This window comes from Patiria miniata, unplaced genomic scaffold, assembly GCF_015706575.1.
Source record: "Patiria miniata isolate m_02_andy unplaced genomic scaffold, ASM1570657v1 HiC_scaffold_3, whole genome shotgun sequence".
Classification (NCBI taxonomy): Eukaryota; Metazoa; Echinodermata; class Asteroidea; order Valvatida; family Asterinidae; genus Patiria; species Patiria miniata.
Genome location: NW_024037069.1, coordinates 7187501 through 7200300, shown reverse-complemented (window position 1 = coordinate 7200300; position 12800 = coordinate 7187501).

The following is a 12800-nucleotide window of genomic DNA, read 5'->3' as shown; positions in this document are numbered from 1 at the left end:
ATATGTTTAACGGTGTATTCCTTTCCCAAGTACTTTCTAGAGTTTCCGGCTGCTATGACACCGCACAAACGATCTTTATGTTCTGCGTTGTGATCTTGTTCGTTTGTTAAAGTAAGTTTTAGGTCCTCCATTTAATTAGAAAGGAATTTAATTTTGTTGTAGCTTTTGTAACTTTGTTACAAAAGCAAAGGTATTCGTAGGTGTAAAACGATAGATTAATCGATATGACGATAATAGCCAAAAACTGCAAATACTCAAATATTGCTATCATTTACTAACAACAAAATGTATTTTGTTGACGTTTGTTGATTAACAAATTGTAATACATGTGTAGCTTGTTAAATAGGTTGCTACTCACCTAGGTCCTATTAGTTAAGCAGCTAGGTAATTTAACTTGAGCACCTTGCTTAATTTAGTTAAGCACCTAACTTAATTTAGTTAAGCAGTTAGGTTATTGACCTACTCAAGTAGCTCGTAACTAACTGGAGGTTCGGTGTATATCACCAATTTACTATATTTCACATCTCTCAAACGTCGTTTTATATAATCTCGTTCTTCAATCGGTACGACGTCATTTTCGTCTAACGCTTGATCAAACGATGTTTTATCCTTGCAGTAAAATAACGCCAACCAAGCCGTGTTTTCTCTATAATCTTTTAAAACGCTGTTGTACTTTTGGGTCAGTAACCAACAGCTGTGATTTACGTGTCTTCCGCTAAACGCCATCTTGCTTAGCGCGCACGTCTTTTTACGATATTTAATCTCTTGATCCGAAGAGCAATCGTCCACGATAAACAGCGTGGCAACACCTTCGAATATTTTACTGTAAAAATCGATCGCCTCGTTGAGCGTCATCTTGTACAATTCCGGATCGCAGAGGTATACCTCGGGATCTGCTTGAATCCACTTTCTTTCGATGTACGTTTTGTTTTTAAATATGGTAGGGCAAATGATGACTATCGCTTCAAATGTATTTTTATAGTCTGACTCTAACAGATCCAAAATCCATTTGGTTTTACCCGAATTTGTTTTGCCGACGATTAAAGCGCAATGCGGTTGTGTCATTTTAACTTAACAGAGATTTAAAATTCCCGTCTTCCAAGTTCAATTGAGCATCCATGACCAAAAAGACGTACATCGTGAGGTCACCTTGACTTTCGGCTTCTCTGTTAAATTGAACGTTGATGCCTCCTCCGTCTCCGAGTTTCCTACCGGATCCGTGAGCGGAATTGTCGTCGTTACTTCTAAAATCGAGCCACAGACCGTACTTGTTTTTTAGATAGTCTCCGAGGTCAAGACCCATCAAATTTAAGTCTTTGGATACTCCGCGCCCGCTTTCGGTATCGCTGTCTCCAAAGAACTTGATAATTTCGTTCCAGTGTTGATATTGAAACATGCCTTGACTGTAGAGTTTATTGGGTTTACCTTCTACAGTAACCGATGTTTTGGTTAGTTTTGGATTATAAAATCGCTGCGGGCTTTTCTCCGTGGGATCTTTAAACAAAAACAAAATACCCTTGAGACTCCTGATGGGTTGATTGACGCTGACGTTCCAAAGCGTGTCCGATTTGTTGACGGATCTAACTTCTAGCGAGTGGATTTTATCAAACAGATATTGCATTAACCCCTTGTGTTTATTTCTGATGGTGATAGCTAGGTCTCTGTTGTTCACCACTTCGTATTCAAGAGACAAGTCTGAGATAGAATACATCGCCGCCGTATCTGAACTGTTGACTACTTTATCGTGATCGTTAAACTTTATCTCGTACGTCAGAGGTTGTTTTAAACCGCTGGGGTAAAAAGGGTGATGCGAAGTCAGTATGTCAATGTCTAGGGGAATACAATATCTGTTACCATAGGCATCCGCGATAGCTTGATCTTTACCGTTGTTGGCACCCGCGTTAGCATCATTTGCCCCCGTTCTTAGTTTAGACACGTTTTTCTTTCTATGCCCGAGTACGCCATGTTTCGAGTTGCCGAGCTGTTGAGCCAATTGTCTTTAAAGTTGTGATACACGTCGGCGTTACGATAACTTATAATTTCGTGACCTTGAAGTCTGACGCTGATTTCACTGACTAAATTTCTGGCCAAATTGCCAAAAATGGTTCTATTGCCGTCGCTTCCACCTTCGAGTTCTAAACTAAAAGCTAGTTTACAAGTGCCGGGTACGATCACGTCGTCTACGCCCAATTGAGGAAACTTGACCCTCAGCGTTTGCCCCGCCGATACACTACTAGGATTGTGGGTAATGACCACCTCTTTTCTCTCACCCTTGATAGATCTGGGTACTTTTAATAGTCTGCTGGGATTGAGCTTTTTTCCGTACGCATTCATTTTATTTATACGAGTTTTAAATTTAAAGATATCTGTAAGCCAATAGGCCCACCAAAAGCGTTCCTCCCGCGTTGTAGTAACGCAACGCTCGGTTTTACGTTGAAAATGTTTCTTTAGAACATTTTGTTTTCTGATACGTTCGTTAAGAAAATCTAGATATTTCGTTCGTTCTCGTTGCCACTTATCTCTGGCGGCCGCGAGTTGTTCTATCGCTAAATCGTGTCCCTTACGCTCCTCGTCGCTCTGTTTTAGACTTGAAAAGAAAAAGTTTGAACCCGTAAAAGCTAAAGCGTTGACGATCGCACCTCCTACCATCATAGCAAGGCTAACCAAATTATTATTATAAACGTCTTTTATATTAAATAATATGCAAACATTATCTAAACTGTATTATAGCCCGAGCGGTTATTGGAGAGGTGAAAGCGCCGTCGACCATTTAAACGATAAAACAAAAATCGATAAAAAGGTAATCAGAGATTGGCTTAAAAAACAAGCGATCTGGCAAATTAATCTGCCGGGTCCTGCGTATGTACCCAGGCCTACGAGTACTTCGCGAGAGTTTGAAACACCAAACGACTTTCACCAAATGGATGTGCTATACCTACCCTGGGATAAAGTAAAACGCAAGACTTATAAATACGCTTTGACGGTTGTCGACGTTGCGAGTCGATACCACGAAGCAGAACCTTTGGTTTCTAAAACGGCGGATTCCACGCGGGATGCTATCGTCAAGATTTACGCGAGATCGCCTTTGAGTTACCCCAAAACGTTGAGAGTAGACGCCGGTACCGAATTTAAGGGCGCATTTAAAAAATGGATGGCCTCAAAAAACGTCGAGATTATCGTAGGCGAACCCGGAAACCACCGATCGCAGGGTATCTTAGAAAGATTTAATCGAACGCTAGCCGAGAGACTGTTTGGTCATCAGTACGCTCAAGAAATGTTAAATCCCGAGAGTAGAAACACGCAATGGGTCGAGCGATTACCCAGCGTGATCAAAGCTAACCCCGTTAAAACAACAGAGCAGAATTTACCGCAAGACGCCATGGTTAGATATTTATATTACCCGGGCGAGCAAGAGGGTGGAACTTCGAGAAGAGCCACGGATCCCATTTGGAGCGTAGACATCTTCAACATTGAAAAAAGAACGAGTCAATTTAAAAAGATTAACGGTAAAAAAGTCACGACGGGTCCTACTCTTTATTACCTTCAAAACGGCCCAAAAAGGAGTTTTGTGAGACAAGAGCTTCAAGTCGTACCCGAGGACACTCAGGTGACCATAAGCGAGCGTGTTTATACCGTCCGGTAAAATGTACCTCTTGGTATCCAACGGACTCAACGATAGTTTATTTTGAGATACGGTGTAAAGGATGTGATTTTCCGATCTAATGTGAGTCATGGTTTCGTAATGAGATTTCTTGTTTAAGATGCAGTCGTAATAGTGTCGGTGTTTTAATTTCTTAGAGGTGACCGATTTTGTGACACCCTTGGCTTTTTTCAGGTTGATGTCAGCGGTTAAAATGGAGTACATTTTAGGTCTTATGCAAACGACTTCTTTGATTATTTACCTCCAAACTCGTCTTTAAATTTACCGATCACTTTCTTATTGGTTGGATCGTACAAAGGATGATCCGTCGGATAATTCGAAAGGTCGTATTGTTGTCCGTTTTGCTGCATATCTTTGTATACGTCGTCAGTGTGCACTACGAGTACCAAACTGTCTGTATCTGTGTACATCAACCTGATTTTCTCTTTGTACTTGTCTTTCAAATGGTTGTAATAAAAATCGTACATCAGCGTCTTTGAGAGATCCAAGATACTCACTCCGCAATAGATCGGTTTGTTTAACACGGTTTTAGTCTTGTACATTTCGACAAATGACAACTCGCATTCTGAAAATGACGTCGTCGTTTTGTAGCTCGGTTTCTGTATAATATTTTCGTATTTATCTCGATCGTCATCGTTATTGTCTCTGAGCAGGGAACCGTCAATCCTGTTTCTGACGTTTTCCATCGTCTTACCAAACACGCTGTTATTCATCAGTTTAAAAAAGTCTTTCTCAAAATCAGAGGTCGCCTTTGTTCTGAGTTGCGTGTTTTTGTCTATGTAAGATGCCATCCAAGGAGCCTGCTTAAATTGCAGCACTCGATGCACCTTTTTAAGTTTCAAGCCGAGTTTGAGATACAACTGCAACGTGACGTAGTGTAAAACATATTTTTGTTTAGGATTAAGGGTACACGTTAATTTTTGCACGTTGCTACTAGGTTCGGTATCCAATAATTCGTTTTGATAATCAGACATCCATTCTTTTGGTATGACGATGTTTTCTGGCGCTAGGGGATAATCGTTGTGCAGGTCGTGGAGATTGTCCGGGTAATCGAGGTCTACTTCAAAGCAATAACCGGTGTTTGACGTTTTCCTGAGAGATAATATCTTGGACTCGGTAAACGTTTTTGTAGACGCCCATTTAAAGTCTTTGTACGGCAGGTATTGACTCATGGCCCAGCCGTACATATTGTTTGCATCGAGGTAGGTGATGTAACTCGACGGCTCGTTTGGATTATGGTCGGATAGGTATTTGTTATTGGCTTTGTGGTATCTCATACCACCCACGCTCGAGATACCACCTCTTTTTGCCTTTTCAAAAAATAAATGTTTGTCTACGTCTTGCAATAGTTCGAGTTTAACTTCCGAGTGTTTTACAAGGCATCCCACGACAATCCTGGTGCTGTATAGTAATTAGCCGGATCTAACGCGTAGTTTGTAATACACGTTTTCCTAAAGTTTTCAAATACGCATGCCAGTAATAACGTATCGGTAGTGACGTACAAATCGTGATATTCCCCCATGTTTTTAACTTTAAACTCGTTCCACGTCAGTTTAGCTCTGTCGTAGTCCTCTCGCGATATATTTTCGTCTTTTAGGCTGCTGTAAAATTGTTCGATGGGGGGTAGGCTGGTCTCTTGAAATCTGTCAAACGAGTCCATGTATTCATACGGATAAACTCCTTTTTGTAACAACGAGTCGATATTTTGTCGATTAAAATGTTCTCTGAGTAGTTTAAACGACTCTCTCGGACAAGCTTTAGATAATCTATCCAACGAAGACGCCATAAAATTAAACGAGTCTATAAATCGCATATTTCCGATCGAAAACGAAATATACTTTTCCGAATTTCTAGCGATAACTTGTATTTCCTTGTCATCGTACTCTGAAATACTCTGCATGATCAAGTGAGCGTCGTAATTTTGCAGATTGTGAAAGACGACCGGTATGGGGGTAAAACCTGGTTTAACTTGTAATTTTAGATTGCAGTAGGCGTGCGCGGCACCTCTATATCTACCCGTGACGTGGCAGTGATCTCTCACCTTTCTAAATTTGTTGATTTTCTTTTTGCATTCGAGGCATTTATACTCGGTAAATCCATTTTTGTTTTCGTACTGATGTTCTTTTATTTGTTTTTCTGTTTTTGGTTTTTTGGGTTTCTGGCACTGACAGTTGCTCGAGTAATTGGGATAAATTGGTTTCTCGCAAATCCAACACGTGTTTGTTTTATCATGATGTTCTTTAGCTCGCTCGTTAAATTTCATGGGTTAGGGTTTTTTAAATATGCAATTTATGTCGCTTTGTATTTTTAACATTTTTGTACAAACTTTCTTCCTCATCTATATCTGACGCAGAGCACAAACTTCTACTCCAACGGTCTCAATTTTTGTCCCGCTCCCCTGTTCTGTGAACCAGGTTCAGCTCAGCCAAGATCTCACAATCTACCGTAGAATCCGCCTGCGTGAGTTTTTCCTGTACAGTGAACCGTGTGAGCAGAGCCTTTTCGGTCAAGAGTTCATGGGTACCCCCAAGAATCGTGTGCCAGCCATAGAGACAACGTTCAAGTTATCATTCCAAGTCACTAACCGGGACAACTTCCCCCACAGGACTCATGATAATCTCCCCAGAGAGGAGCGCCTGGCTCTCAACTCTTGCGCTCTCGCACCGACATCATCATCAGCCAGCAGATAAAGGTTCAGCTGTGGTCATCATGGATCGTCAGCAGTACATTGATGAGGCCCACCGCCAGTTGGATAATCGCACTAACTATACCCGCCTTGACTCTGACCCCACAGGCACTTTCTGTCAAGATATACAACGGTACTTGACGATATGCGATCACGTACAGTGTCGAAGAAAGCTCACAACTTTCTTTCTTCCTGTGATTGTAGGACTGCCAGAATTTTACCTGCTACCCAAGATTCACAAGGCTGCAACCCCGGTAGACCCATCATCTCCGGTAATGGCTCACCCACGGACGCATCTCCCTGTTCATTGACAGTTTTTCTAACCCCTTTCCCACAGATTTCGTCATACATTCACGACAACCCCAGATTTCCTACGCAAGCTGAAGGAATCATAAACAGATCCCAGCAAGCATCATTGGGACTTTCGACGTCTCATCTCTGTACACCAACATCCACATGAGGAGGGAGTTTCGTGCTTGCCTCCTTGGCTCTGGCCAAGGCAGGACCACGACTCTCCATCAGTTGATGTGGCACCCTCATGAGACTTATACTAACGAAGAACATTTTTCCTTCCGTGGTGAACACTATCTCAGGTACCCGGCACTGCAATGGGCACTCGCATGGCCCCGTCGATGGCTTGCCTCTTCATGGGTGACCTCGAAGAACGCATTCTTGCCTCGCCCCATGTCGCCCTTGGATCTGGTGAGATATATTGATGATGTTTTCTTCATCTGGGACCAGTGATGAGGACAGTCTCTTGACCTCACTAACCACATCAATTCTTCCACAGAACCATCAAATCACATCGGAGTTCTCCGCTCACCAAACCCACTTTCTGGATGTCACCGTCCGCAAGCAAGGCAACTCACTAACCACTGACTGTATTCCAAACCCACAGACACACCACCAGTACCTCCACTCCTCCAGCTGTCACCCCAGGCACTGCAAACTGGCATAGCGTTTTTAGCCAGGCACTCAGACTCAGAAGATTTGTTCTAATGATTCCGATTTCTCCGCGCATACACAGATACTGAAGAACAACTTGGTGCCAGGGGTCACAGCTCTCGCCAAGTTCATCGTGCCATTGCCAGAGCTAATCTATCCCCAGAAATCAAGCTCTCACGGGAAAAGCCCCTGATGCATGGCCAAACCATGATTCCCTTGGTTACCACGTTTCACCCCAATCGCCCTCCCCTCCGCAAAATCACTAATGACAATCATCATATCCTCTATACCATACTCATCGCCTTGCCCGCGCATCCCAACGGCCCCACATTGGCTTACAGCGTCCTCGAAATCTACGGACTTGATTGTTCGAGCTGAATTCCCATCCTTAGATGCATCCCCTCCCACCCACATGGTACTTTCAAGTGCAGTTTGTTCCAGATGTGTTGTCTGCCAGATTCATATCCAGGAGTCTGACTCCTTTTCTGGCCACTCTTCTGTCACTACCCACAGAACATTGGTAACATCACTTGTAACACCTCTAATGTCATATATCTCATTCTTGCAGGGTCTGTGGAGTGCAGTATTAGGTGAGACTAAGAATACGCTCAAGAAGCGTTTTCTATGCCCATCGTCAACGGTCAACACCAGAACTAGACACCCCTGTTGGTCATCACTTCAACCTGCCTAACCACTCCATTTCTGATATGATTTTGCAGGGCATTGAATCTCTTGGCCATCGCAAAGAGTCAGTTCGCCTCAGCAGAGAGAGGTGTGGATGAATCGTCTTCGAACTATTTCAACCACATGGTCTCAACATCCAACTTGAAATGATTAATCCTTTTCTTTCTCCATTGTCCTCTGTTACAGATAATCCATCTGGTCTCCTGTTTGTGTTAACAACATCTCCGCCATCTTTCATCCCTTTCCACCTCTATACTGCCCCCCCCCCGCATCATCCCTTCACTCTCACACTCTTTTTGTCCGTTCCCACTCCCTGTGACCTTTGATCCTTCCCCTTTCTGGTCCCTCCCCTGTTTACACAGACCCCTTGTGGTTTGCCATCTCCTTTGTTTCTTTGTTCTCTCATCCACCCTCCCCTGCATCTTTCCACACCTTTCCTCCTAATCCTCCTTTTGTGTTTTCTCTTTCAGCCCTGCATGTTTGTGTGCACCCCTGTTTAATGTATGTATCTCTGTCATTTCTGTTTTAGCCTCTGAAGAAGAACTTGCTAAGTTCGCACGTCAGGCCACATAATTTAAGATTTATATTTCAGGTCCATCCAGTCAGTAAGCAGTTTTGCAGCAGTCTTTACTTTTTTCATATTTTAACATTTTATGTACAAACTTTTGATACAGCATCTTTACCTCTATAAGTCTCTTGATACGCATTGGTGCCGTCGCATCTAACTACTACCAACGAGTAACCGCTTGCTTTGTGAATGTTTGTCTTTTGCGTGTTGTTCTTTTTAGCGTCCGAGTTTTTTTTTCTAATATCGATTCAAAGTCGGCGTAAACTACAACGGTGCTTTGTTTAAACCTGTAGTTTTTAAATTCTATATTGGCACATCTTTTTCGTCGACTATCCACTCGTTATTACATATTTTCGCTTAGCGGTAGAAATACAATCTTTGACGGATGTGTATCTATACCGTTACAATCGTCATGTGTCTATCTAATTTTAATTGCGTTCTATAATGACACAGGCACCTTCGACAAAAAATTTTTCTTACTTTTTATGTTTTGTTACGTTGTAATCAATCTCGAAAAATTATTTATCCAGCAGTAGTGATGCTTGTCGCCCTCAGAAAACAAAAACAGATCGATAGGTCGTGACTCTGCTTTATAGTTTTTTAGACACGTATAACGATATATTTCTCCTCATAACCGTATACGTTTATCGTTAAATTTATTTTTGTCTTTCTATCTTTGGTATCTGGTCGATCGGTGTCATGAAAGTCTACGCCTTTAAATTTGAGTCCGTCGTCTTTGGTAAATACTGGTCTCTCTTCGCGAGGTCTATATTTGGGATCGTTTTTTTATGTTATGTTTTACTTTATCCGTATACAAGCCAAGAGCAGCTCTCAAACACCATCTCAAACACTCGTCGTCTTTGTTTTTGATGTTTATCATCGCCTGTTTTCTTATATGCGGTGGTAGGTCAATGTAAGAACTACCTCTCACGGGGTAAACCTGTTGATGTTGATATACAACGCCATTATCTTTTTTTAAACCCAACCCGATCCTTGATTCGTATACCTTTCATCCTTTCTAAATATCTGGTCGATGTCTTCTTTAAACCTGTTTTATTTGACTTTGATTTAAAACGACTCTCTTATCGGTATAATGTGTAGCTTCGATCGTTTCGATCGTACCATCCGGTTTGGTTTTTTCGTATTTTATTTTGATTGTGAGCTCCATTTTTAAACCTCTTAGCTCTCTCAATTCTGACTTGATTTTATTTACAATTTGATCTTGTGCGTATCAAAAAATCTGACTAAATCGTCGTTAAAAAGTCTAGGAATCATTTCCCAGTTTCTAAAGTTGTTTCTAAATCTCCTCGTCGCTCTAAACTCAGCCTCTTGAAAATCCTCGGGTTGCCTAGAGTTTTGAATCGCCGAGAGTAAATCTTTTTTCAAAAATCGACCTTTATAACCCGCGGGTTATATTCTAGATCGTTATCGTCTACAATCTGTTTGAGCTCATGTAGCGTCTTTTTCCTCAAGTTTTTAAATCGAGCTTCGTGTTTTTTATCCCGTTGATGTAGACTTTACGCGTAAGAGTAACATTTTGATTGTACGGTATATCATATCGCTGGACGTAATCGCGCAGCGTCGCTTTATTCCATCTAGAAAATCCCTTAACGATTGGCTTGATCGTAGTCACCATTTATTATATATTAATATAATATTTTATTTATTATTTTTTTTTTTGTAGATGAGTCATTATTTGGATTTATAAGCGATCAGACTCACCGGCTAGAGAGAGATCTTCAAGACGAGAGATATTGAGCCCGGTTTTGGCTTGGGCTGAGACTGAGATTTGGGAGGGAGAGATCATTGGGAGGGGGCGGTTGGGGGGCGTGGCCAAAGGGAGAGAGAGGGGGGCGAGATTATTGGGTTTGTCTCGTACCCCCCCCATCCCCCCTACTCCAGATATGCCTAGGGATGTGAAAATATTACATGTATACGTCTATGCAACGCCTTTAGTTCAATCGACATTGGGCCTAACAATTTTATTTTTGCTTCCCGGGATCTCCAGCCTTTAAATAGATTTGATATGTGTATAATTACACATTATTGTTTCATGCACTTTGCCTTCTTAATTGTTATGGGTAAATATTGTATGCAATTGTTTTTTGTACTCTTAACGAATTTTGGTTTTGTACAGAGATCTGTATATTCAATGTCACACCATCTTTATTATGTTTGGAATTTCTGACTCTTCAAGAAAATATTTTGTCATGCGTTAGAATGATACAGAATGTTGTCCTTCATGTACTATACCTGTCGCTCATTCTCAGTCATTTTGAGCTCACCAAATGTTATTTAAACTCTGTCTATAGTATCCCTTAAACACTGAGGCTAACTCTTGGAGTTCCTTGAATATTAATGAAATATATACATATATATGTTTTACTTTCACTTTAAGATCATCCTGACTGTGCAGCAGTACCCGATCTAGGGACAGGCCAGAGTTATGAATGTCATTTCGGGTCATTTGCATCTCCAGCTACGAGAATGATGAAGTGCTGGAGTGTACGTCACCTCCTAGTGATGGGATACCTACCATTCCACAAGGAGGCAAGTGCAATAAGAGACATCCATATGAATTGATTAATGGCAAAAATATACAGAGCAAACCTTCAGAAAGTTGAATTGTAGTTTCCTTCTTGTCCATTCTAGAATGAAATGATGCTTGTGAACCAGCGTGTCATTTTTCATTCAATCGCATAATTGGACCAATCATAAGGATATCAACAGAGAAATGTGTTCATAGGCAGTACAATATGGTACACTGACGTGCTTATTGTTAGCATGAAAATGATGTCTGCTTTTGGTACTCACAAAAATCGGTTTAAAATGCACGCTTGTTTTTGTAATTGTCTGTTTCAACTAATAAATGCAGAGACTTGTTCTTATTTGATGCAGTACACGTAGATTTGGGTGTCGAGTCATCTGAAACTTCAGTTCAGTTCATAGACACCGACTTCTACTTCTATGAGTGTTCAACGCACACTTCGTGAGTATTTGTGTTTATATACCCTATTAATCAGCTGTTTTTGAATTCATGTGTTTTCTATTAGGTTGTTTGTTGTATAGATTTGCCGATGATTTTTTAATCTTTGAATATATGCAATTCTCTTTGGTTGTTTCGTAGCTGTGTATCCTGTGTTGGTAGTCGCTGGGCCTGTGATTGGTGTGTGTTTGAGAACAGATGTACTCATGAAAGCTCCACATGCACACGACCTAATGAAATCATCATTACTGGAGATAACGTGAGAACAAAAACATACGAGCTAAGCAAGACAAAATTTGAAGAAAAAAAAAACGTTTTTACTTAAATTCTTGATTGTAGAATCCTATATGTAGATGAATATTGTGTATTTTGCGCAGTAGGTATTGAAAATGACACTAATTGTCATGTACACTTGGAAGTATCTGAAATCACATTTATATTTTGGACACTAGATAATTTCTATCAGCTTTCTGTAGATCATAAGTTCAAATCGAAGCAGATGTATATTTTTGGGGAGGTCATGACATAGTTTGTTGTTTGTTGGCGTTTACCTACAGAATCCAACCGCCTCTGCAGTCACAGGACCTGAGTTTTGCCTTCAGCTGCTGAACCAGACTGCTGAAGTTCTGCTTCCCTAATAACATTATGAGGAGCATCACTGTCATGACAACAAACTGCCAGACGAAGCTGAGGTTAGTTTATCAATGGCTGGGAAAAACAATGTCAGTTTGTAACTGATGTCCACGTTAAGCCCCGTCTATCAGAAAATTCCCCGTCAATGCCTGATAGTGACATTGTTCATAATTGTTCTGAGTCCAGTTAACACTTTGTTTAATTCTTCTCGAAGACAAATTACAATTTCTCCTTGGGATACTTAATAAAATAGTTTGCTATAATGCTATTAGTCTAGATATCTGACCTTCTTTATGACATTCAATGCAAAGTGAATTGCGAAGTATCATTTATTGTTTGATAAGAAGATCTTTTGGACCGTATGCACTTGAGGTGGCCCGGTGCAGTTTGCAAATGTATACATCGTAAACATTGCATGCGCTTAGATATAGGTTAATGTTGTTTGGATAATAAGCTGCAATTGTCCTTTGGTGGCAGGCAAATCATTATACATGTCTACATTATATCGGGTTAACCTTTTATTGGATTTGCTGAATAACTGCATTAAAATGTTGGCATCCGCATTGTATTGAGCTTTTAAAGAACGCTGTTTACTTTATAAGACCTTCACTGAAGTCTATGAAACGCAGATATGATG